This window comes from Mustela putorius, unplaced genomic scaffold (assembly GCF_011764305.1).
Source record: "Mustela putorius furo isolate JIRA1106 unplaced genomic scaffold, ASM1176430v1.1 tig00003836_pilon_pilon_pilon, whole genome shotgun sequence".
Lineage (NCBI taxonomy): Eukaryota > Metazoa > Chordata > Mammalia > Carnivora > Mustelidae > Mustela > Mustela putorius.
In genome coordinates this window covers 10,015,186-10,040,272 of record NW_025421989.1, presented here as the reverse complement: position 1 = coordinate 10,040,272, position 25,087 = coordinate 10,015,186, and the positions used below count along the sequence as shown (strand labels likewise).

General features: G+C 48.2%; 1 protein-coding gene across 2 annotated transcripts in view; it reads left to right on the top strand.

The window, feature by feature from the left end:
• GPM6B (glycoprotein M6B) overlaps nt 1–25,087 on the top strand; it is a 152,439-nt gene that overhangs the window by 86,032 nt on the left and 41,320 nt on the right. The gene's annotated exons all lie outside the window — the stretch shown is intronic.

Sequence of the window (25,087 nt, the reverse complement as noted above, 5' to 3'; positions counted from 1 at the left end):
ACCTGCGCTCCACAGTCGCTGGCTGTCCCTGCAGACAGCTAAAGCATCCCCCTGAAATGGTAGAATGCTCAAGGTTTCAACAAAACCCCCCGAACTGATTTATAAATCTATAACTCCCGGTGCGCTGAAAGCCAAAGAACTTTTACTTGACCAGAAACACAGAAGTACGTATTCGAGGAGAAAGAATTGCTGCTCTTAACTTCCTCCTGCAGGGAAGAACAGATCCCATCTTCTTTGTAATAAGAAACCTTTTGTTTTGGGAATGGTTGCCGGCATAGGTTGGAAAGAAGGCCATTTCATACAAGCGAACACAAATTCCGTGAGATGGAAAATGGCATTCTATCCTAAGCAAACACGGAAAGAGCTGGAAGCCTTTCAGGTGCTTGCATTTCTGCTGTAGAAAAGAAAAGCATTCTGGCAAATGTTAGAAGATCGCAGGTAAGTGAGGCAAGATGTCTCCCAGTTTTCTTGGTCTCACTCCCGTTAAAGATAGCGAGTTGTCTCTTTTCTTACTTTCCAGCACTAGGAGATACGCGGGTAGGTTTTGAGGGGAACAGCCTGTAGCAGTAGGCCACTGGCAAACGCCAGGAAATATTTTGCCCTGCTGCAGTCTCAGGATCCTTCTAGATCCCAACACTGACCTGTAGAATGGCATTCTTCAGTTCCCTGGGCTCCGAGTCTATCTGTCTGAGGCCTGGCAATCATCTCATCGTATCCAGCTGAAAAAATTAATTTGATATTGTTCAAATAATTTTGAATATACTGAAGTGGGGGAATTGTTAAATGGGATGCTTGACTTTCATTGGCTAGGTACATGACTGGGTCACTTTTCACCGTCAGAAGATGAAGGCACTGAGAGGTTTTGCCGTCTAATATGGACAGTCAGATGTGAATTTAGGTTTTTCCAGCCAGTTCTAATATAACCAGCATTTGAGTTAAAATAGGATTCTACCAAATTGGAATTTGGGGTTCCCCAAACAGCCTAATGACCCCCAGACTACAAAGCTACCGTAATCGAGGCATTTTGGTACTGGCCTAAAAATAGACTGATAGAGCAAGAGAATAAAATGGAAATCCCCAGAATACCCCTTACATTTGTGGTCAGTTGATTTTCAACAAGGGTACTGCTCTAGGATAAATGCGCACTCCCCAACCCCCCACCACCCTGCTCACGTGTTGAAACCTAATTCCCAGTGGGACAGTATTTGGAGGTGGACCTTTGGAAGGGGATTAGGTCATTAGGGTAGAGCCCTTATGAATGGGATTAGTGCCCTTATGAAAGAGGCTCCAGAAAGCTCCCTCACCTCTTCTGCCATATGAGTATGCGGGGAGAAGGACCCTCTGTGGACCACGAAATGGAACTCACCAGGTAGGGAATCTGCTGGCATCTGGATGTTGGACTTCCCGTCATCCAGCGCTGTGAGAAATAAATGTGTGTTGTTTAAGCCCCACCAGTCTATAGTAGCTTGCTAAAGCAGCCCTAATGGACTGACAGATACCAAGACAATTAAAAACAGGGTAAGAATACTCTTCTCAACAAACGATACTGGGACAACTGGATAGCCACATGCCCAAAAAAAAAAGGTGAAGTTGGACCCTGTCTCACACCATTCACACAAGTAACTCCTAATGGATCACAGATCTAAACGTAAAAGCTAAAACCAAAATCATTGGAAGAAAACAAGGAAGTAAATCTTCATGATGACATGACAGACTGTGGTTTCTGAGATGTAACACAGAAAGTATAAGCAACAAAGGAAAAAGATAGATACATTGGACTTTATCGAAAATACAAAGTTTAGTACTGCAAAGGACGCCATCAAGACTGAAGAAAGCACCTGGCAGACTGGAAAAAATGTGAAAATCATACATCTAAGAAACTAGTATCCTAAATATACACACACACATGCACATATATGTGTGTGTATATATATATATATTTTTTTTTCAAAGTCTTAGAACTCTGTAATAAAAACACAACCTGAAAAGAAAAACAGAAAAGGGTTTAATACTCATTTCTTTTAAAAAGATATGCAAATAGACAGCACATGAAGAGATGTTCAAGGTCATTGGTCTTTGGGGAAATGCAAATTAAAACCACGGTGAGATTACCCCTTCACAGGCACTTGGATAGGACGGCTAGGATCAGAAAGACACGATAGCAAGAATTGGTCAAGAAATGGAAACCGTGGAACCCTCTCACACTGCAGGTGGAAAGAGAAAATGGTGCAGCTGCTTTGGCAAACACTGGCAGTCCCTTAGGTGGTTAAATGCAGTTACCATGTGACCTGGCCATTCCACCTTTGTGTATAGACCCACAAGAAAGGAAAACTTACATCCGCACACAAATTTGTGCATGAATGTTCACAGCAGTGTGATTCATGATAGCCAAAAAGTGGGAACAGCCCACACGCTGAAGAATGGACAAGCTGAATGTGGTATATAGTCCCATAGGATATTATTTATCAGTTAAAAAAAGGAAGTTTGGATACTTGCTGCAACATGGCTGAGCCCTGAAAACATTGTGCTCGGTAGATCGGTGGTTGCGCAGAACTGGGGTTGCAAGGACTGCCAATAGGATCAGAGTTTCTTTTAGGGGCTCCCAAAATGTTGACAATCAGATTATGGTGATGGGTCAATCGCAGAAGCTGAACAAGTGGAAAGGAAGAAAAAAACCCCAAAACTAAAAACTATTAAATCGTACACTTTAAATGGCTGAATTATATGGTGTGCCAATAATCGCTCAAAGCTTTTTAAAAATGGTTTTTGGCTTAATCATACAACATAACCAGGGATAGAAATATGCTGAGTAAATGTTAAAACATTATTTTATGTTCTGCCCATTGACTCCTATTTTAATTAGGGAAATATGCATTTCTAATTACTGCCATTGTGTGCCTAAGGCTGATGTGTTTGGATAGATCTTTTTGACCATGGAAAATAGTTGTTCTTTAATCAGGTCAATAAAATAATTACTGCTGGCAGATGGATGTGCCTCCTGTTCAACATTGAGGTCATTCGGGGCCCCTGGGCTTCACAAACTCTAGGTGGAAAATTAAAACCACTTAGTGTTTCTACACATCGTGCTCTCCCAACGTAACACAGTCAGCATTGCAGGTTTGTGTTCCGTAATACGCTTGGCCAGATTTCGCCTCTTCACTAAATGGAGTGCTGCTTATTTACCAGTTTCTTAAAAGAGATGGTACCATGTGGTCCTTTTTTTTATATATATATATTTTATTTATTTATTTGACAGAGATCACAAGTAGAGAGGCAGGCAGAGAGAGGAGAGGAAGCAGGCTCCCCACAGAGCAGAGAGCCCGATGTGGGGCTCGATCCCAGGACCCTGGGATCATGACCCGAGCCAAAGGCAGAGGCTTTAACCCACTGAGCCACCCAGGCGCCCCAATTTTTGTTTTTAAGATAGAAAAATGATACTTCAATTTTAGAAGCCGCTGGACCGAAGCACCCAATGAGTTCTCACGGAATGTGAGCACAGGTTTCTAAACCTAGGCTCGGTGTTTTCGGTATAGCACCAGAGAAGGGCCTGTGAGGTCCCTGTGGTGTCAGAGGTCAGAGTCATTCTGGAATGGAAGACTTAAACACAAGGGTGCTTTGGGGGAAAAGCTAGGACGTCGTCATGCGGTACATCGGCGGGGTATAGACCCGGGATGGTCTGAGAACCGAATCCTTGGGAGGGTTTCCCACAAGCTGTAGCCTTGGAGTTGGGCCACGAAAGTGAATAGAATGAGGACAAGTGAGAGGAGGGAGGGAAGAGGAGACAAGAAGTAGGGGCAAAGGCGCCGCGCAGGCGACGCAGGGAAGCACTGCAGGGGAGCGCCGATGACTGGCTTGAAGGACGGTGATCCCCCTGGGTCTGTGAGAGCGAACTTGACCTAGGAGGCAGGGGTTCCACTGGAGATGGAGCGAACAACTCAGCAAGAGGGTTAGGTTTGGACAGATGAGCTTTGGTTTGGGGTTTGAGATGGGGAAATCGTAGGGGTTGGGAATCAGCTACACGGCCCTGGCCTTCATCCAAGCCTCAGGCCAGGAGAGGTTGGATAAAGGGGCAAGGATGGATTTGAACTACTGAAACCCACACAAGCCAGTACCCACCCAGCGTGCAGAAGTCCGAGCCAACGACTATATATTTTAGAAAGAGAGTGCATATGGTATATAGAGAGAGGTTTTGTAGAATTCGAGTGACTCTTCCAAGCAGCATGTTGACGTGGGGTCTTGTTATGACCACTGTAGAGATGTGGGCACGGATGGCCAGAGAGGTAGAAGTGAAATGCCTGGTAAACGGAGGAGATGGAATTCTGGAATTCTGGAATTCTGAATGCCTAAAAGCTGTAAGTTGTTCAGATGAGGGTGATGCTTTTGACAGCAAGGGAGAGCTTCGGGAAGGATGAGGGAGGCATCAGGTGGGGGTGGAGAAGATGAATTCAACTTAGCACATTCTGAGTTTAGAAGGATGTGAAATGCTTCACAGAAAGTACGTGTATATATGAATATGATTATGCGCATATGTGCCCGCCCGTGTGTGTGCACGTGCAGGAGGGTATACGGGTACACTTGCACGTGCACGTGTTTATGTGTACACACATGCGCACACATCTGTGAGTGCGTATGTCTGTGAGGGGTTTTTGCCTGCATGTACATATACGTGCGTGCAAATATGTGTATATGTGTATCCTGATATGACGCACCTGTACACACAGGCATATATACGCCCACATACTTTTTTTTTCAGATTTTATTTATCTGAAAGACTATGAGAGAGAGCACAAAGCAGGAGGAGTGGGAGAGGGAGAAGCAGACTCCCCGCTGAGCAGAGAGCCTGACGTGGGACTCGATCCCAGGACCCTGAGACCATGACCTAAGCCAAAGGCAGACGCTTAACCCACTGAGCCACCCAGGCACCGCCATCCACACAGTTTCACTTGAATGTTTTACATCTGTCACAGTTCAAAGTATTCTAAGCAGAATTCGTTTTCCTCGACCTCATCGAAACATAGTCATCCTTCTGTTGAAACGTACATGTGTGTGCGTTGTGAACGAGCCACGGGAGCTTCGCAAAGGAATCGCCCCCGATTTCGTGTTGGGGGGTCTTGAGGAGCCACCCTACTCTATCAGACGCGGTGTAACTTCCTGAGAGAGGCTGGACCCTTAATTCTCCGAGCCTCTTACGTGCTCACAGATGGGTGAGCATAGGGGGTGGCCAAGGAGGAGGAAGCCCGAGGAGAAGGAACCCCTTCTGCAGTGGGCCAGCGTGCTAGGCCACGCTTGAATGGACACCGCAGCCTGAGCAAGGCCTGTAGCTGGGTTAGTGGTTTGGTTTGAAATATTGACTGGACGCCCGTGCGCCAGGCACTGAGTGAGGGCTCCGGGGACACCAGAAGTCTCCAATGTGGAGCCAGCCCTCACCAAGTCCTCAGGCCACTGGTGGTGAGCGAGAGGACACGCGTGGCTTCAGAAAGTGGGCCTGCTCGTATGGCTGCGGGGGTCCGGCTACAGGGGTCCCCGAGGAGGATCGTCAGCTCTGAGTCGGGGTAGGGGCGGTAATGGCTGTTTGTCCTGCAGCACCGGGCCCCGACCCTGCTGGGGCAGCGTCCAGGAGGACGTATTTCACGCAAATTCATCCGCTGGGTGAAGCCCAGGCATTAAAAGCGTTTACACCAATTACTAGGCACCTCCCTAAGCTAGCATCCTGATAAAGTGTACCTTGGCAGAATGTTGGTTTGTCGATCTTGCTTCCAGTGTTGGATGGAAACACCTGTCACCAAGCCCAAGATCAGGTAGATTTCCGCCTGTATATTCCTCTGGGAGTTTGATAGGTTAATGTCGTGGGCTCTGAGCCGTTTTGAGTTCCTTTTCGCATATGTGTCTGACTTCGTATTTTGCATATGGACGGCCAAATGTTTCAGCACCATTTGCTGACAGGAATATTCTTTCCCCATAAAATTACCTTCTTCAAAAGTGAATGTATTCATGTGGGTCTATTTCTGGGCTCTCTCTTCTGTTCCACTGATCCGTGTGTGTCCTTTTGTCAAAACCACACTGCCTTGATTGGTGTGGCTTTGGAGTAAGTCTTGAGATTGGGTAATGTGAGTCCTCTGACTTTGTTCTTTTTCCGAATGATTTTGGCTCTTCTAGTTCCTTTACCCTTTCTAGAAGGGCTTGAGAGTTAGCTTGTTGGTAGCTACAGAAAGCTGGTCAGGATTTTGACTTGATTGCATTGGACCTATAGCTCAGATTTCAGATTGGAAAGAATTAAGCTATGGTTTTGAGCATCAGTTGTTTTTTGGAATACTGTATTTTTTTTCCTTCTAATTTTTCAGCTTTTATTTTAATCCCAGTGAGTTAACATACAGTGTTAGTTTCAAGTGTACCATCTAGTGATTCACAGACATCAGTTTTTAAATTGGGCTCTCATTCTTAGCAGAGCTGAATTTAGGGGAGGCCCACGCTGCTGGGCGGTGTAGGCCAGTGAGACAGCAGTAAAGAGAGACGAGGGGGCATGTGGGTGCTGTGCCGGAGAGAGTGAGATGGAGGTGGGAGCCAGGGGGTTGGGGGTCTCTTGGAGAAAATGGGCCTAGGGGAGGGGGCAGTGTCTAGGCATCTATTAAAGGCAGGATGCTAGGCCAGCTCCGTGGGGACATGGTTGGGAGGCAAAGCAGATGGCCTCACCATCGTTTTCAGCCTCCTCCTTCTCCCTTCCAGAAGGGAGAGAAGGCAGGAGCGCATGGGCTGCCTTCCAGAGCCAAGCTTAGCCCGAGCGGGTGCCTGGCTCCATCTTGGTCCTCAGGAAGGAGCTCTAACTGCGCCCAGCCTCCCCGGCCTTCCCTCCCCTGGGACCTTGAGGATCAGCCTGAGCCATGACGGTGGAACCAGAGCTTGTGTGGAGTAGGGCGTCATTTTAATTACCTCTGATGTTTTGGAGTTATTGTTAAGGGGCAGAGCCCTTTCAAAACATTCATTCCGAGCCAGAGAAGTCATTTCTCCCCCCTTGAATTGAGATTCCATCTTTTGGAGAATTAATATCTGGTGGAGTGAAACACAAATCATTTCTTTGGCCTCTTAGAGGTTTACTGGGTTGATATGGTTTTTATGACCTTTCAGACGTTCCTGTCTGCTCTGCCAGCCCGAGCCTGTTGCGGCTTGAGGGCCCTCCTTTAGCAAAGACGAAGGTGACGTCTTCAGCAAACACAGGGACACAGCCTGCCAGGCAAGGTGAAGTCATTGCTCCCAGCCCATGGTCTGTTGTCTCAAGGTCATCAGGGTGTTCCTGGTGCCTTTCAGCCCACCCCCTGCCCTTTTTATTACTGAAGATCAAAAGCATATAAATAAACTTGGCAAGAGCGTCCCCTCCGAGCCTCCCTCCCCGCAATAAGTATTACAGTAAGTGAATTTCTTCCTTTTGTCAATTTCTCCAGGAGCAAGGGAGGTGCCCTACTCCACAGCAGGACAAAAGGAAGTTTTAGGGTTTATAATTAATTTTTGAAATCTGAGTTTAATTGCAACTTAATAATGAGAGGGAAGACGTTTATTACCTAGTGGCCCAATAAATATTTTCTGCTAAGTTTCGAGGCCATTTGAGAGGAAATTGAAAAACTCGCAGGTCGCTTTGAGGCAGGCAAATCATTACATTCAGACACTGTTGCTAAGAGCAGCCCAGCCCTCTCCCCTCCTCCTCTCCCTCCGCTGGTTTTAAAAAACAGAAGCTTAAAAGCCTCCTTTGTGTGGAGGGGAGAAATATGCTAATTTGGGGCCCATTTCCCTTCCCGAGTCTTCTCTGGGCCTGTCATCGCTGCAATATGAATGATGATGGAGCAGGCTCCGGTCCGTATTGTGCAGGGACAAAAGGGATGAATAGGGCGGCAGCTCCGCTCACCCGTGACGCCCCCCAAGGCCGCGGGCTGCCCGGAGCCGAGTGGGTTCTCATGGCTTTGCTCTGTCCTCCAACCCCCCACCCAGGCGTTGCCTCTTATTGCCAGACAGCCCGCTTCTCCAGGGCACTGGGGCCGCCCCGCTTGCGGGAAGACTGTGTGCTAGGGACTCAGGGTGGCGGGGTAGGGAACTTACAAGGCAGAGCCAAGAAAAAAAGAAATGGGCCGTTTGAAATGGCAAAAACTTGATTAAGTCAAGGCCATGACTGCAGGGTTATCCAGGATCCCTGCGCTCGCCAAGGCAGCCTTCTCACGCTTGAATTTGTTGTTTTGTCTTGTCTTCAGCTTAGTCATTTGGTGCTGTCCTTGGATGTGTATTTAGATTTGTCTGTGTTCAACTTTGATTTTTAGGTGGCAGAGTTAGCCGGGATCCCCGTACAGTGAGAAGACAGTATTGGATGTGGAATCCCACGTTCAGCAATAGGAAAAAATGTTTTCCTCCCTGCTCCGAATGGCTGATTTTTATGCGGGGAAGTGCACTGATTTAATTCCTGTGGGCATGGTTTAGCTCAGTTAGTTCTTTAAATGTGCGAATTTTATAACTGAGGAATAATGCATGCATTGCCAAATAGCCATTAAGACCAACAAAAGTGCTTCCCAATTGAAATTTCACATGACTCATTGGAGGCAATTTGTATATTTGTCATGTATACTTGTAGTGGCGGCTGTGCCGCACGTGATCGTGAGTCTTATACCACCGTTTGAAGCTAGAAAATGAATGTTAATTGAATTCTAGGTTTGCGCTGAGTGCTTAGTAGATACTGATAGGGGCGCGCCTTCCGTGCGGAACAGAATTATAGGATGTCTCCATTGCGGTGGCATCTTTGTTTCTCTTCACCATAAATTCAGAAAAGCTGCTTAATCTTTGCACTGTAAACAAGGGGATGTTATTCACACCCAGGGAACTTCATTGGCTAGAAACCTCAGTTAGAGCTCATTTGCTCACCTCTCCAAGAGAAGTAGCTCCCGGACTGGATGCAAGCAGATTTTAAATGACAAGCTCTGTGGATTTGTTTCTTCCAGTTAAGGTCTGGGTTTTGTTCATTGGTATGGTAAGCACGGTTTCGCAGTAAAATCAGCCGCTCGCTCAGCAGCCACCATTAATCTATTTTTCTGATTAAAATCAGTGGGTCAAGAAATCACGGTGAAGAAGCAGATCCGCCACCTAATTTTAGTGACTTAAAGTACCAACTGGTGATGGTGGCAAGCCCAGGACTTGTCTCATTCAAACTCACATCAGAAAGCAGTGGTTTAACACGTGTTTTGTTTGTTCATTTGTTTAACCTCGACACGTGGCGTAAGATCGGCATTCAAGAGCACCTTGTTCTTGGTAGTGTGTGTGTGCGTGCGTGTGTGTGTGTGTGTTGATACAGAATCTTGTTGAGAATTTTTTTTTTAAGATCCTGTTTATTTTAGAGAGGGAGGGGAGGGTCAGACAGAGTCTTAAGGACACTGTGCTTAGTGCAGAGTCCCATGTGGGGCTCGATCTCACGACGCCAAGATCACAACCTGAGGGGAAACCAAGAGTCAGTTGCTCAACCAAATGAGCCACCCAGGTGTCCCGTGTTCAGCATTTTTTTTTTTGTACATCTAGCAGTGATCATCCACTCACACGTTTCACAACAAAAATGCAAAAGTTGAGGGGTTCCCTGGATGGCTCAGTCGGTTGGGCACCTGACTTGGTTTCGGCTTTTGTCATGATCAGATGCGGTTGTGAGATTGGGTCCCACGTCAGACTCCACATTGAGCCTGAAGTTGGCCTGGGATTCTTTCTCTCTCCCTCTCCCTCCCTCTCTGCCCACCCCCCCCCCCCATGAGTTCTTTCTGTAAAACAAATAAATACATCTTTTTTAAACTGTAGAAGTTGAATGAAACTGGGAGTTAAGCAAACCCCTGCAAACGAGACTTCTTGCCTCCGTTTTGAAACTCAGATACTCAAACCCCTTGTAGAGTTAAGGGTTCAGGCAGCCTCTGATGATGATGGCAGCTTGGAAGAAGTCTTGTATAATGCTGGCTTTGAGAAAGGCACACGTAAGGGACTCGCTTTTCTCTCCGCTGACCTACAGTTAATGCCTCACTTTGCTACATTCTTACTTACTCTCTTATGTCACTTGAAGGTGTGTGGACTGAATATGACCGGGCTCTGCAGGTGAAGATCTGGGTCCTAATTAGAGGTTTTGAGGAACTTGCTTCCCAGGTGGCTTTGGGGAAAATGGTGAACTCCCAGTTCGTACAGTGGGGTCTGGGGCTCAAGAAGACAGTGTGAAATCCCCGCTGCTCCGTATCCCGCAGGTACCCACCCAGGTCGCCTTTCCTCTAGATGTCCTCCTTGGGGCTCGCGCCCTGCCCCCAGCCTTTAACCGCCATTCTCCGGGGAGATGAGCTTTGTTCCGTCCCTGCCCCGTAGCCACCCACCCCCCAGTTCCTCCCGCCCTCCCGCAGTGGGTTGTGTGTGTGTTCTGGGAAGCTGAGAACCTGGTCCCTCTGGTTGTCCCATGATGCCGGGCCCGTGCTGGGGAACGCACTGGATGTGAAACCTGTGCTCGTGGACTGTCCATTGTGGTGACGGCGCCCCCACACCATGGAGTAGGTGGCTATTTGCTCATCAGAAGCGAATGTCTGTGTCCTTCTGTTCCCAAGATCCCCTTAGCTGATCCGACGGCAAACCACCCCCTCCCTCTTCTTAGCCTCACAGGGCCCCGCACAATCCCTGGCACGTGACTGGAGCTTGAGAAATGGGTGTCAAGCAAACCAAAGAGGTAGGAAGAGTTAAAAGGTTTTGGAACTGCTTTTCGGTGTTGCTAGCAGTAAATTAGAAGTCTTTAAAAAGGAAAGAATTGGCCTTCATCACCTTCTGTGCCCTTTCAACTGTAAGCCTTAGTATAATTTTAATTGAGAAATAATGAGGTATCTGGATTTTTTTTTTTTTTTTTCCTGAATGAGAAAGAAAGGGAAAGAAATACAGATGTTCCGGCTGAGAAGTTCAGAAGGTGAGATTTTAGGCAGAGGTTTCAGACCAAGAACCATTAGGGCAGCCCAAGTGAGAGGGAGTAAAGCAGATATGTGAACTGACTGCTTTTTATTCACGATAACAGTTTAAACTATGAAGTAATTTCCGTCTTTACCCTACGGAATGTATTAAAACAAGTTTGGGGTTAACAGGTTTGAAATTGAGATCTCCTTTCTTTTTTAATATTACCAAATTAGCAGTCATTAGTGAAAAAGAAATAACTTTTTAAAAAGGAATAAATACACCAGGAAATTAACATATCGACTGATCAGCTATTGGGAGTGAATGTGACAAATTACCTGTCACTTTCACCCATGAAGCTGTTCTGTGAGCAGCAGAAAAGGTTACACAGCGAATAGGATTTTTGACATTTTAAACAAGCTAATTATCAGGGTGGCCAATTAGAAATAAAAATGTCCATGGGTCACCTGGGTGGTTCAGTCGGTTAAGCCTCTGACTCTTGGTTTCCGGTCAGGTTGTGGATCTCAGAGGTGGTGGGATCAAGCCCAGTGTGGGCTCCACACTCTCTTCCTCTGCCCAGCCCGTCCCCCACCGTGTGCACCTCTCTCTCAAGTCTTAAAAAAAGAAAAAAATTAAGATGTTAGATTTTCTAAATACACGTGAGTTTCACAGTACCGTGTTCCATTTATCCTTTCTCTGCCAACCATCAGAAACAGGCATTTAAGAAAACAAGGCTACAAACTCATGTTTAGTTTTGGGACTTGAGGAATCGGCCTCAATCAGGAATTTGCTTAGTTTTCTCTGTCATCACAAACATCGGGGAGGCTTTCTTCTTTGGTGATAAAACAACAGCAACAGCAGCTTGGATTCTTTTAAAACATTCTAAGTGCTGGTTGGCATTTCATGTTCCCCCAAAGCAGCCATTCTTTTTTTTTTTTTTTTTTTGTAAGATTTTATTTATTTATTTGACAGAGAGAGAGAGATCACAAGTAGGCAGAGAGGCAGGCAGAGAGAGAGAAGGAAGCAGGCTCCCTGCTGAGTAGAGAGCCCGATGCGGGGCTCGATCCCAGGACCCTGGGACCATGACCTGAGCCGAAGGCAGAGGCTTAACCTGCTGAGCCACCCAGGCGCCCCCAAAGCAGCCATTCTGAGCCGTGGGACGGATCACACTCACGCTGCAGTTCTTGGTGAGAGGTTCCAATCTGTTGCTAATAAGAAAGCATGGACGTGTGCATAGATTTCCTTCTTATCGGGATAAGTGTATGCATCTGTTCTTACCATACACTGCCTTCCCTCTCTTGCACTTTGATCTACTTTTCTGAGTGGGCAAGAATCAGTGAGATCTCAGCTGGGGAGCTGGGAATTTCCCATAATCCTCAGTTCTCCCCTGGGAGCGGGTGGAGCAGGTGACCGATATCCATGCATTATGCCATGGCTGGGGCTGGTTGACAAGTTCAATCCTGGAGCTTTATTGCCTTCGTGAAAAAAGCATTTTCAACCCCACTCTGGTCCTGCCTATTAATCATAACAGCTACTTTTTATTGAGTGTTCCCAGCTCTTGTGCAAAGCCCGTGGCATGCATTAGCTCACTTAATCCAATGGCATGCTTTATCAGTGGCTTTTCATTAAAGAGATAAATTGATGTTAACAAGCATTGATTTCCAAAGATTTATGTTGTCTTTTCCGTTACACTGTCTTGGCCCAGTACGATTTTACTTTTAAAAGGTATTTTGTAACATTCATGAATGTGTTTCTTTGCAAAGATGTAATGTGTATTTTAGGAAGAATTATCTCTGTCGAGTGCGTGCATTGCCGATTTGGCGGTTGGGCCTCATCCTAACAGAATATTTACTTTGATAATTATGCATCAGGCAAAAACAAGAGCATGTTTGGCTGTGGGTCAAGAGACCTGAATCTTTACTCCTGTCTTTCCCAATTACAGACTAGAAAAGGAGAGAAGAGCTAGACGGTTTAAAAATTTTCCTCCTGCTTTTAGAATTCTGTGTGTGCGTGACATTTATTTTAAGCTGGACCGGAAAATCAGGGAAGAACTGAACAAAACTCTTCTCATGGGGCGTCTGTGAAGAAATTCTAGGTTGATTACAGGGACTTCATCTTAAATGCCCAGGTGGTAAAATGAAGGTAAACGACTTGTGCTTTTTGGGCCCTGGGTGACATTGCCACCTCCGTGGCAGACGGAGAGCAAAGCCCAGTGACACGTGGTCACCTTCCTTTCTGAATTGACCCCCTCATTTGGCGGCCACTTTGAAATCCCATTAGCCCATTCTGATTCCACTCGAGTATATGATTAAGTGACCTCAAGCTGTTTGTTGATGGAGAACATAGAATGAACTTTTTTTTTTTTAAAAAAAGATTTATTTATTTGAGAGAGAGCGACAGCACGAGCTGGAGGGCTAGAGGCGGGGGGAGAGGGAAACCCAGGCCGACTTCATGCTCAGCGTGGAGCCAAACGTAGGGCTCCAATGTCATGGCCCTGAGATCGGGACCTGAGCCGAAGCCAAGAGTCAGGTTGCTTAACCGACTGCACCCCTCCGGGACCCCTAGAATAAACACATTTTAAAGCATACTTGTGCATCGCCGACATTACACACTATCTTACTCCCTCAGACAGGGGAAGGGTTTTATCCAGTGGCTTGTGGGGTCATTGTGGAAGAATTCTGTTCTGTCTTCAAATCGTGGGACGGTCACTGAGTCCCTTCTCAGCATCTGTCTGGCCTCACGGTGATTGCCCATAGCAGTTTTGCGGTCATGGCCAAGAGTTCTCTCAGGACCCTGCTGTACACTTTTGGGGTTCTAGAGGAACGATTTTCCATTTTTGACAAAAAAAAAAAAAAAAAAAACTTTCACATTTAGCGACGATGTGGCCAATTTGTGTCCTAGCCACAGCCGTGGAGACCCAGCAGCTGATGGGCTTCATGGCCCGTGTCCATTCCTGAGGTCGGAAACTATACTGAAGTCATTTCTTGGAGATGTTCAGAATCTGTATATTCCCCAGTAGGAAGACATAACGTGCGATTTAATAGTGTAAAATACTGTATTAGTAGCTTTCAATGAGATTGCTCACCTAGACTCTCCATTGATGGTCCTTTCTACACACTGGGATGGCTTCCATCTGACCAGGCAGGGATGGGTGGTTATTTCAAGCGGGCTCAGTGGTTTCCAACTTCAAGAGCCCACCATAGTGGTAGAGTGAAGGACCTATCTGAGTTCCTCCTGCTTCTAATTTCCATCACTGAAAATAAACAGAAGAGGCGATTTAATAAAATATTGCATTTGAAAAAATGTGTGTTTAAAAGTATGTGGTTGGGAGGTTTTTTAAATTTTTTTATTTCTTAATTTTGACTGGCTGTGGTGGGGGGGTGGGAATCTTCTTTAGTATAGATTTTCATCAGCAGTAGACTCGATGAACTAGCTCATGTTTTTGTGCAAGTCCTATATTCTACAAACTCCAGCCCAGCCAGTGGCTGACCCACCAAGGCACTGGGTTTCTGGGGACTTCCATGTGAGGGCTCTTGAATGACATATCTCCAGGTCCAGAGTGTTTCCCCGAATTAGCAAGAGCAGGCATTCTAATACCCGAAAGTCAATTTCAAAGACTCTGTCAGGCTACCTCCTGGCAAATTTCAAAGAGGTTGCCAAGCTCTATTATGGGTAATCATACTCTGCTGTGTATGAGTGGTTTTTCAGACTTCAGTATCGCTTGGGGTGAGGCTGCTTCTCTGAGTCGTTCATCCTCCATCTGAGTAGGCAGGCTCAGGAAGGTCACGTCCAGAGGAGAGGAGGGGAAGGTGATAGCCACGTGCTCACCCAGATCCCCTTAATCCTCCTAGCAGTTCAAAGGCTAACAAATACCATAGTCTTCCTAGCCTATTTTTTCATTGTTAAAAAGTACATAAATAGACTGTTTCGAGGATACAACAAAATGTGATCCCTGGTCCATGAATCATTAACTGGTTTACCAATTTTCCACTGAAACTGTCTACCAGATTCGTGTTTGCGGCGGGGGGGAAGGACAGACCAAAGCCTATTAGAAGGTCAAGTTTAGTTTTCATACTAGTCTATCCCTTTTGTTTGTGAAATATATTTTTGAGTGATAAGGGTCTAAATTTTGTCAGAAACTGTCTTGGTGTCATGGTTTGACTGGTTTCCATTGTCTTTGCGCTCTCAGCATATGAAGAAAATCAGTATAATGTGACCACTTTGAGAGGTTCAAGGGCACGGGTCAGTGACATCAGAGCTAAGAACAGCTGAGCTGTCCCCCCAAGCTTCCAAAGAACCAGTCGCTGGCATTTCGCTCCAGAGAATGCCAGGAGCCTGGTGGAATCCATGCTGGGTGTCGAGATGTCCGTTCGAGCAGGTGAAAGGTCATTTGTCCACGATTTAGGTGGACAGGAACAGTGACGGAGAATGGGGGTGCTGCGGAGTCCTTACGCGAGCTTCTTTTACTTCTTACAACTGTCCTACTGAACTGGTTGGTCACTTAAGGCCCTGTGGACCTTAGACCCAGGACAGGCTTCATGAAGCATCTTGTCCGGTCTCTGACCAGTGAGAAAGCAGAGAGGCTCAGGTGTGAACAGCCCAAGTCCTCAGGATGGCGAGCGGCAGAGCCGGTGCTAGCTTAGTAGGAAACACGGCACCCTTCCCTTGTACTACCTTGGAATCTCACAGAACTTTCCCCACCTTGTGGGCCCGCTGGAATTCTGTGCTCATGGGCCATCGCGAATGTCACGTGCCAGGAGGATGGCGAGGAGCTCGGGGCTCCTCCGCTCGGGCACCAGCTCCACTGGCCAATCGGGCTGCACTTGCGAAATACAGAGTTAAAGATGAAATTGTGCGGAATTTGAAGACCGTGACCTCAGAGCATTAAACAAAGTTTGAGGCCCTTCTTGAGGGCAGGGCTCTCTGTGTCCTTTTTTTTTAAATAAAAATCAGAGGCAAATCTAATTTGGCTCTGAGTACCCAGGTGTTAGCAACGTCCTCCAGATTCCAGAAACCAATTTTGACAATTTGTTAAAGAGTGCCCTTGGAGACACATCTTTTTTAATCTCATTGCCTTATTCTCCTTAGCTCCGTTTATTTATTTGGAGCTTAATCACAGACTTGAACCTCCGCGGGGAGGTGTGGGGGGACGTGGGAGTCAGGAGTGCCCTTAAAAATCCAGTCAAGCCAGACAAGGGCTCTGAAATGACCCCCCCCCCCCACCACCACCCTGGGAGACATGGAAAGATCTGGAAGGATAGAAATAACAGCACTTCCAAAGTGCCACATAAGGGGCGTCGTGGAGACTTTATGCACCGTCGTAGGCTCCAGGTGAAGGAGGCTCTCTGTGAGCCTGTTGAACGGGCGGTGGGGCTGAGGCCCAGGAAGGTCCTGTGGCCTCGGGAGGTCGGTCCGTGGTAGAGCTGGGCCGCAGGGGCTGGCAGGTCCGGCTGCGGGTGCGGGGGGCCCCCCACTCCCTGGGGAGGAATGCCGCCCTGTGTTTCACCAGAGGGTGGTTGACTTTGGCCTCCAGGGGCCTGGGTCCAGGTTCAGCTCAGCCTCTGACCTGCCGTGTGACCCCTCAGGCTGCCTTTGGTCTCGGTTTCTCCATCCATTCAAGAGGGGGGCGGTTAGGAGACCGCTGCGGAGGAGCGAGGGTGAAGCCCCCCACCCCCCGGGAAAAGAGAGGCGGCCCCCAGCGCGCTTCATGCTTCCCCTTGCTCGGATGGGTAGGAAGTGGGCACCGGGGAGGACGGGTTGGGAGGGGTCCCTTCCCCCAAGAGGTACATGGGGGCGGGGGCGGTGTGTGCCTTCCTGCCTTTACTCAGCAGCCGAACAGCTAGAAACCCCCGAATCCGCACACTGACTCCGTGGTAGGGCAAGGAGATGGTGAGTCCCGCGTCTGGACGACCGTGAGGCCTCCTTAAACTCACGGGGACGCCCCAGAGTTTAAAGGGGTACCACCAGCTCTCTCCCCCCGCTGCCAGGCCCATCCCATGACTTTCCAGCCTCTGTTGTGACGATTTTCACAGCCCGTGTGTCTTGTGAGTTCACCTTGAATTTGAAAATGTCTGGCTTCCTGGAGCCCTGCCTTCCGTGTGCGGGGTACAGTGTGCGGGGCTGGGGGGGGGGGGGCCGGGTTGGCGTGAGTCTTTGTCTCCCACCTGCGTGGGGCGGGGCGGGGGGGCGAGGAAAGGCAGGTTGAGCCACCAGCTCTCTCTGGGCGAGAGGCTGCTCCAGCCCGCGTGGTTTCTGGCAAGGCGGACAGGAGCTGCCCTGGAGACGTGCCTGGGACCCCAGGAGCCGCGGGAGCTCGGGAGCCCCAGGAGCCCCGTCCTTGCCCGCGGGGGCCGGGTTCATCCGGAGCCCTGGCACGGAGCGCTCAGGGACGGTTGCGGCGCTCCTGGCGAGGGATCGGCGCTCCCCAGGGACGTGATAATTAGTCAGGAAGCTCCTTCTCCGTAGATCAGCTGCCTCCGGATGTGTGCCTTGTGTGCTCAGGAAGCAGGAGAAACTTTGCCTTTTTAATCAAAACCATCTCCTCCCATCGGGGCCTCGTTGCTGTTTGGGCTTCCGGTGTGGCTCCGCGGCACTGGGGCCCGCTTCCCTGCAGTGTGATGAGCCGCACAGCAAGGGTGTTGCTTAGGCCCGTACCCCGGCCCCGCGCCCCGCCCGCTCTCTGACCCCCGGTGTTCCCTGGGGTCCCCGATCCCCTAAAGACTCAGCCCCACTCCAGTCTCCGAGCGATCTGGACTCGCCTGAGACCACGGCTCCCGTCCCATTGGGTCACCCCTAACCCGGGGCTGTTGGGCCCTCCCTCTCCGGGCTCTGACACCGAATGGCTCCAGGAACAAAAGCCCCTTCACAGCTCCGCCCCAGTCCCTTTTCACCTCCCCATCCCCATCCTGGCCGCCTCTTCCAAGATGGAATTCCTTACGGCTTGGACCGTCTTGGACCGTCTTTTTCTCTTCACTCCCTTTCCTGCTTCCTCACTCCCACCTCCGAGGGGAAGCGTCCGTCCTCCTCCCACAGCGCCCCGCCTCGGCCGGGATCTCGAGTCCTCATTTACCCACATCCACTGGCACCTCAAGTCTCCTTCCCCCGCCGCTGCCTTTTCAGCATGAAACACTCGGGGACTCTTCCTCTGTTCCCCCTTCATCCGCCTGCATTTTTCTCTCACTTTGCTGTCACTACCCAGTTTCCTTAGAAAGCCGGCTGCCCTGGCTTCTCTTCGCCTCCCAGCCCCTCAGTCCGCTGGTTTCCATTCTAATCTTGATGTCGATCCTGGTGAGGAAATTGGAATTTTCCATGTCCGTGGCCTTTGCCGAGTCGACGCGTTCTGGCTGCCTTGACCGTGGACCACCTCTTCCTTTCCAGACTTTCGTCCCCCGCTGGGACAGGCCCTGCCCGGGATCACCTCCGACTTCCTGAGGTGGTTGGCCTCCCCGTAGGCTCTTCCCTCCGGACCATCTCCCAGTCGTGTCCTGTAGGAAAAAACTGTCAAAGCCGTAACTTCTGACACCTGTGAATATGCCCTTATTTGAAAATGGGGTCTTTGTGGATGCAGTCCCATTAAGGCGAGGCTGTCCTCGATTCGGGAGGGCCCTAGTCCAGTGTGACTTGCGTCCTTAGGAGACGAGACACGGACACACGTGGAGAACGCCACGTGATGATGAAGGCCGAGGTCACAATGTTGAATCTACAAGCCCAGGGATTAGGGGGAGCCACCAGAAGTGACCAGAGACAGGGAAAGACGCTCTCCTAGAACCTTCAGAGGGCTTTCCTTTCCCAGGAAGGAAAGTACAACAATATAGAGGAGGGACTGAGGAAATCAGGAAAGAGCATAAGAAATCAAAAGGCCTTATAAATCCACACTGCACGTGAAATCAGAAAGTTCATTCTGATAAAGGGAGGTCAAAGTCTTGCCCAAAGCGATAAAGCTTTGAATTCTAAACAACCCTGTTCCCCATTTCCGGCTCTCTGTTTCTAGTTCTGGTGGGTTTTAATTTATGCGACATTTTGCACAGAACACAGATGCATTCATATGGTGAATATCATTGCTACTTTATGTTAAAAGTATCTTTTCTGCTTTGAAGGTAAGCTTTAAGAATTCTTGTGCTCTTTGTAATTCTTCTCCCTCCAAGGCTTAGATACTTGCTGCTGGTTTAACCTCTTTAAATTTTATCATGGGAAGTAATGTGAAGTAGGAGTCACTTCACAAAAATTTCTTTGAAAACACAGTTTACTTACAATGCATCCATTCAGGCACACTAGAATGTGAAGTGAGGCTGTCTCTGGGGACCAGTTTCCTTTGGGGGGCACAGGAAGGCTTATGCCTGGGCCTGTAGATTACATGAGGCATGTGGAGGCCTAGAAGGCCTCCTAGAAGGTCCCAGAAACCGTGTGGAAAGAATGAGGCTTGAAGAAACTCACTGGCTGCGAGTTGCATGTCTTGGTTTGGAGCTGGTCATCATGATGTCCACAAATGCAGTCTTAGCTCCTTACTCGGGGGGTGAGAAGAAGGGGACTTGTGGGCTCATTAGAAAGCAGGGAGCATCCATCCACCGGGAGAAGAGAGACGATTCTGTAAAGAAAACTGTCAGTGGGGCGCCTGGGTGGCACAGTCGGTTAAGTTCTGGCTCAGGTCGTGATCTCAGGGTTGAAAAGTTGAGCCCCATGTCGGGCTCCATGCTCAGTGGGGAGTCTGCTTGAAATTCTCTCTCCCTCTCCCTCCATCATCACCCTATGCTTGCTCTCTCTCAAATCTTGGAAAAGAAAAGGAAAAAAAAGCAGTGACAAGAGTGGGAAGGAGAGGAAGAAAGGTCTGTCCCCTGGAGATGTGGGGCCACTAGGAGGCTGCATCTCGAATACTAAGAGGCTGGGCTTTGGGGGGAAAACCATTGGTGGAAATGTGCAGATTTCAGAGGAATTAGTAGTTTGAATAAATATGGAAACATCCCTCTTGGTGACTGAATGACTCCCCACCGAGGAATCATTCTGAGGCCAGAAGAAACCTATAATTTCAGGAAAGTGTAAATGATGTGGAATTATTGGGGTTCAGAAGGGAATGGTCTAGAAAGACTTCTTGACCATTTTTGGTGCAATAAGGTGGTGTAATTAACGCGCGGGGACGGGACCCGCGGGCAGAAAGAGCGGCACTGGGGTTGTGATGGGTGACTGATTATCGACTTTCAAGTTGGGAAGAGGTTAGGGATGGCGTAAGTCTCCAAGGTATTTTGGAAACAAGGTTTCCAGGACCTTGACAGGGCTAGCTATTGTTAGGAAAAGGTCATTTATTACTGTTTCTTGTAAAAACTCAGTCATGGGATTTTTCGGAGGTGTATCAGTGGGCCGTATGCTTGGGAGGTGATCAGCAACACATGTGGGGGTGGTAGAGATCAAGGAAGTTTCCAGAGGAATTTCTGTATGTTAAAGGACCCCAGGTTGTGGGCTAAGATTGCCCCTGGCAAAGTGTCCACATCGAGGCAGCTGAGTCTCTAGAGGGAGGTCCCTCTGCCTGTCGCAAGGACTTGTCCGTAGGCTGTGGGCAGTAAGGACATTTCATTTTCTTCTTTTGCCTCTGTTTCCCACATCAGAAGGAATAAGCATTGACAAACTTGATGGGTAGTCTCGTGACCTTGATAAGACTATGTAAGTAGAGTATTGTGCAGTCTCATGTGCTTATCCCATTCTCGATCAATTCCCAGTTGACTGAACAGTCACAGTCACGTAACATAGAATGGTGACTCACTTTCTGGCCTGCAGTGGGTGCTTAATGAACCTTGATTGAATGAATGAGTGAACGAATGAATGAACATGTGAACGAACAAACGAACGAACCAGTCACCTGACGAGGATGACGTCCATAGGGGCCCACCTGAGCATCTCTCACCGTGGTCTTGTTACGTTCTACACTGCCATCCGTGTTTGGATCACAGACATATGAGATACGTAAGGCAAATTTACTAGGAGCCATGTGGAATTGTGATTGATTATTAAAAAAAATATATATACACTGGTTTGGTTTTCACTGGGGGCACAGAGCTCCTGAAAGCCTTGGAATTTCCTGCAATGGAGAGCCACACAGGTGTCTTTTTTATGTTAACGAGGTGACTGACTTCCGAAAGAAAGCTGAGGTTGGGAGTCTGCTACCGGTAGAGCCAACTATGTGTTTAGAGTGATGGAACTTTCCATCCCAGTCCTGGCTGCCTCATGCCCCCCCCCCCAACCTCCAACCCAAATCTCCACCTCTGGCCAATGATTTAATCAATTGTGCCTCTGTAGTGAAGCCTCCATGAAAACCCAAAAGGACTGGGTGAACACCTGGAGATTTGGGGACAGTCCTGTGCTGGGAGGGGGCCTGGAACTTGGTGCATTTCCCCATACCTTGTCCCTGTGCATCTCTTCATTTAGCGTTTGATTCGTGTTCTTTTGTATCATCTATAATAAACCCCTAACCTAGTAGGTAAAATGCTCCTCTAAGTTCCAGAAGCTGCTCTAGCAAATTAATTGAATCCGAGAAGGAAGGGGGTCGTTGGAGCCTCCGATCTGTAGCTGAGTGACATCCAGACTTGGAATTGGCACCTGAATTTGCAGGGATGTGTGGCGATGGGGAACGGGGGGTGGGGGGCGGTAGTCTTATGGGACCGAGCCCTTAACCTGTGGGACCCCAATGCTGCCCCTGGGTAGCGAGTGTCAGAATTGACTTGAGTTGTAGGACGTCCCGCTGGTGTGAGGCTGCTTGCTGGTGTGGTTCCCCCGCCCACCCTGCACACAAGCAAGCATGCGGGGGAAGTATGGGCCCAAACCGTTCGTAACAAACCTGGGAAGTAGTCATGGAAAGACAGTGTCCCCGGGGAGCATCCTAACTGGAGAGGAAGGCCGGTGGAGAAGCCTTCCAGACTCTTCTGGAAGTTCCAGTGACTGAGCAGTGGTAAAAAGATACTTTCTGCTTGTCGGTCCTAATCCTCTCTGCTTCTTCTATGGTATTGGACCACACGGGACACTCCCCGCACGGGACTGTCCCCAGATCGACGCTCTGCCCTTCGCGGACCGTCTTCTATTCCTCTCCTTCCACTTCGGCCTCATTCCCTTACTTCTTGCATTTTCCACCCTTAGCCTCTTTGACCCTCCCTTTCACGGTTTCCCTTTTCCTTTATAGTCAAAAGACCGTGTTCCTTAAATTCTCATCTCTGTGTTTTTAATCTTTGTCTCTTACCGGTCATTTAAAATATATTTGCAGAGGACCTCCGGTGTGCCGGGGGACCAAGACCATGTCCTCACCCATCCACGCTGGAAACTCCAGATTGCCTCTTGTGCCTTTTCCACTCCCAGGCACACGTATCCAGTGTGAGGTCACCAGGGTCTCCCGGCGCCAGAGCTCGGCCCCCACGGTGGCTTGTTTGCCAACTTCGTGAGCAACACGATGAGCTTGGTAAAGCGCAGGTCAGACCTGTTCTCGTGCCTTCCCTCTCTCCCCCATCAGCCTCTGGGATCAGCAAGGTGGCCCACCTACCTGATTCCCGGTCTACCACCCTCCAGTTCCTACGCGCTCCAGACCCCCAATGTGCTCTTAGACCCTCTGTCGGAAAAATCACCTCCCCACACGCCGACAGTACCGTTTTCCTGTTTGTGAGCTTTTCCATGTTTCCAGGGACGCTCTCCCCTTCCCTGTTCTACCTTTCCCTTCTCTACCTTTTCCTGCTCTTACCCACCCTGCCCTGCCCCGGGCTTTTCTACTCTTGCCTTCCCTTCTCCACCCTTCCCTACCCTCTTACCTGGCCATTCCCAACCATACAGCAGTAGCCAGCTCCGCTCAGGTCTGCTCTGCAAAGCTTTCCCCAAGTTCTCTTTTTCCCTCCTCTCATCTTCTTTGTTGTGATACTAGAGGACCTGTAGCCAGTAGGATCACCCTGGTTTCAGAGGCTTCTCTGGGGCCCATCAGTCTGTGGGTGACGCGGAGACCGGCATCGTCTTGTTAAGTTAGCGCTTGGAAGGCGAGTCCATGCATGCTTATGGAACTGGCTAGAATTCTGCAGACAACTTGCAAGTGTTGAAACTTGTGAAGCTTCTGTTCTTAGTCCGTGTTCACAGTTTTGTGTGGTCCATTTTGTGTCAGTATTTGCTATTCCCGTCTTGGCTTTCGGAAGTAGTCTGTCCTTCAGTCAGACTCACCAACTCAGGGGGCTCAAAGAATATTTTCCAGCTTTATGAAGACCTCTCCCATCCTACTCATTATATGTATCTAATCGTTCCAGCCAAAAATGGGGGCAGACCCCAGAAATGTTATAACTGTATGCTCTTCTTTCTTGCTGTTGACAATTTTTCTATCGTGCTTTTTTCCAGCTCGGTTGGTTTTTCATAAACATCAGTGAGATTTTGAGGCTGTTGGTAGAGGTAACTTTTAGCAAATGGTCCTTTGTTATCAGCCTAATGAAAACAGTATGGGGAAGTTGTGAGCAAGGCAGAAACGGTGACTTGCTTGTCTGCATGTTGTTCTTCAAGGGGAACATAGATCAAGCTATCACCTACAGAATTTGTGAATATTTTGTCCAGTGGTTTTGATTTCTAAGACTGTGATACAGAACCAGAGTTGTCCTTAAATTGAAAATGTCTTCTGTATTTAATGTATACCCTTTTCTGTATTCTGCCTTCCCCCTTTAACAATATCTAACAATAATATTCTTAAGTAAGAGCCAAAAGTGTTCCATCCGTTGTATAATTGAGTGGTTTTGCTGGATGCTTTTAAAAGAAAACCAATTGCATAGCTAGCTGTGATCGCCCCTTTTGGTGCTAAGTTGCATTTTGTTTTGGTCTTCATTCTCCCCTAAACTACCGAGGGAGAAGCCCACTGCAAAGTCACAATTGTCATCTTTTGCTCCGAATGCACTTAAGTAGTCTTTGCAAAAATGCATAAGGCCATCCTGTGTGGATGCATCATCAGGTTTTCCCGTGGACGTAGTTAGATCACAGACGAATCTCTTTCTGTCTGGAGTTTGAGGCTGCCATGCTTCTCACTTCTCTCACCAGGAGACCGTCAAATTGTCCGGACCCATCATTTAAAGGAATAGTTGACTGTGGGTGTGGACTTCCCAGAGCATGGCTAAGGTGAAAAATGAGAAGTAACATCAGAAGAAAACGTTGAAACAGGCTAAACGAGTTCTCAAAATCTTTTCTGGCTTACCAGGGGCCAGAGGTATGGAATGTAGAAGGTTTGGGGGATTATCTCACACTAAGGCATTAAAAGATCAGGTTGTTGGAGGATTTTGATTTGGGATCTCACGCTTTTTTTTTTTTTTTTCCTTTGTAAGCGTTGAGCAACAAAGCATCAAACCTTGGAAGAGTTTTTTATGGGGTGGGGGTAGGGTGGCCTCTAACTTGTCTTGATGTTTGCTTCTAAGGTGGGCGCTCAACCCACCCAGCTGGCCAGCTGCTAGGGTCAGAGAACCCTTCACCCTGTGGTTTTCAGGATTCATCCCTGTAGTTGACTTGAGTTTCTATAAATATCTTTAATAGAGACAGTGAAGGGAAGTGGGTCAACCAAATCCTTAAATCATGGCACAGAAACCAGCGATGCTTGGAAACATACGGCTCATGACCAAGAGAAAGGATTTTCTGTGCTTGGATGCATTGAGAACTGTGGTCCCAAAGTGTCTGGATACATGCACAGGGAGGCTGGTGAAACCAGCAGGTCGCCGTCATCGGCGCAATAACATTGAGACCGCTCTTGATGAAAACACCTGTTTGACCTTGAGGGAGCGGTTCTAATGAATAAAACCCTCTATAGAACTACTCATGGCCAGGAAGGAAAAGCATTCTATTTTCATTTTCATTCCAAAAAGTCACCAAAATGTCAGCTGGACGGACTTGGACAGTGTCATGCTTACTTTTAAATATGGAGGGATACCTTTTTATGAATTGGGCTCGAGCTCAAGTTTCTTTCTGGCACAAATGTTGGTTGCAGACAGGGAACGGGTTATAATCCTGATGCCACATTGCATACAGCTGTGGCCATGTTATGGGTTTTCTTCCCTCTTAGGTATTTTTTTTCCTCCCCTCTTTAATATATGTCTTTTTTTTTTTTAATGGCAAATGCTTTTTTTTTTTTTTAAGATTTTATTTATTTGACAGACAGAGATCACAGGTAGGCAGAGAGGCAGGCAGAAAG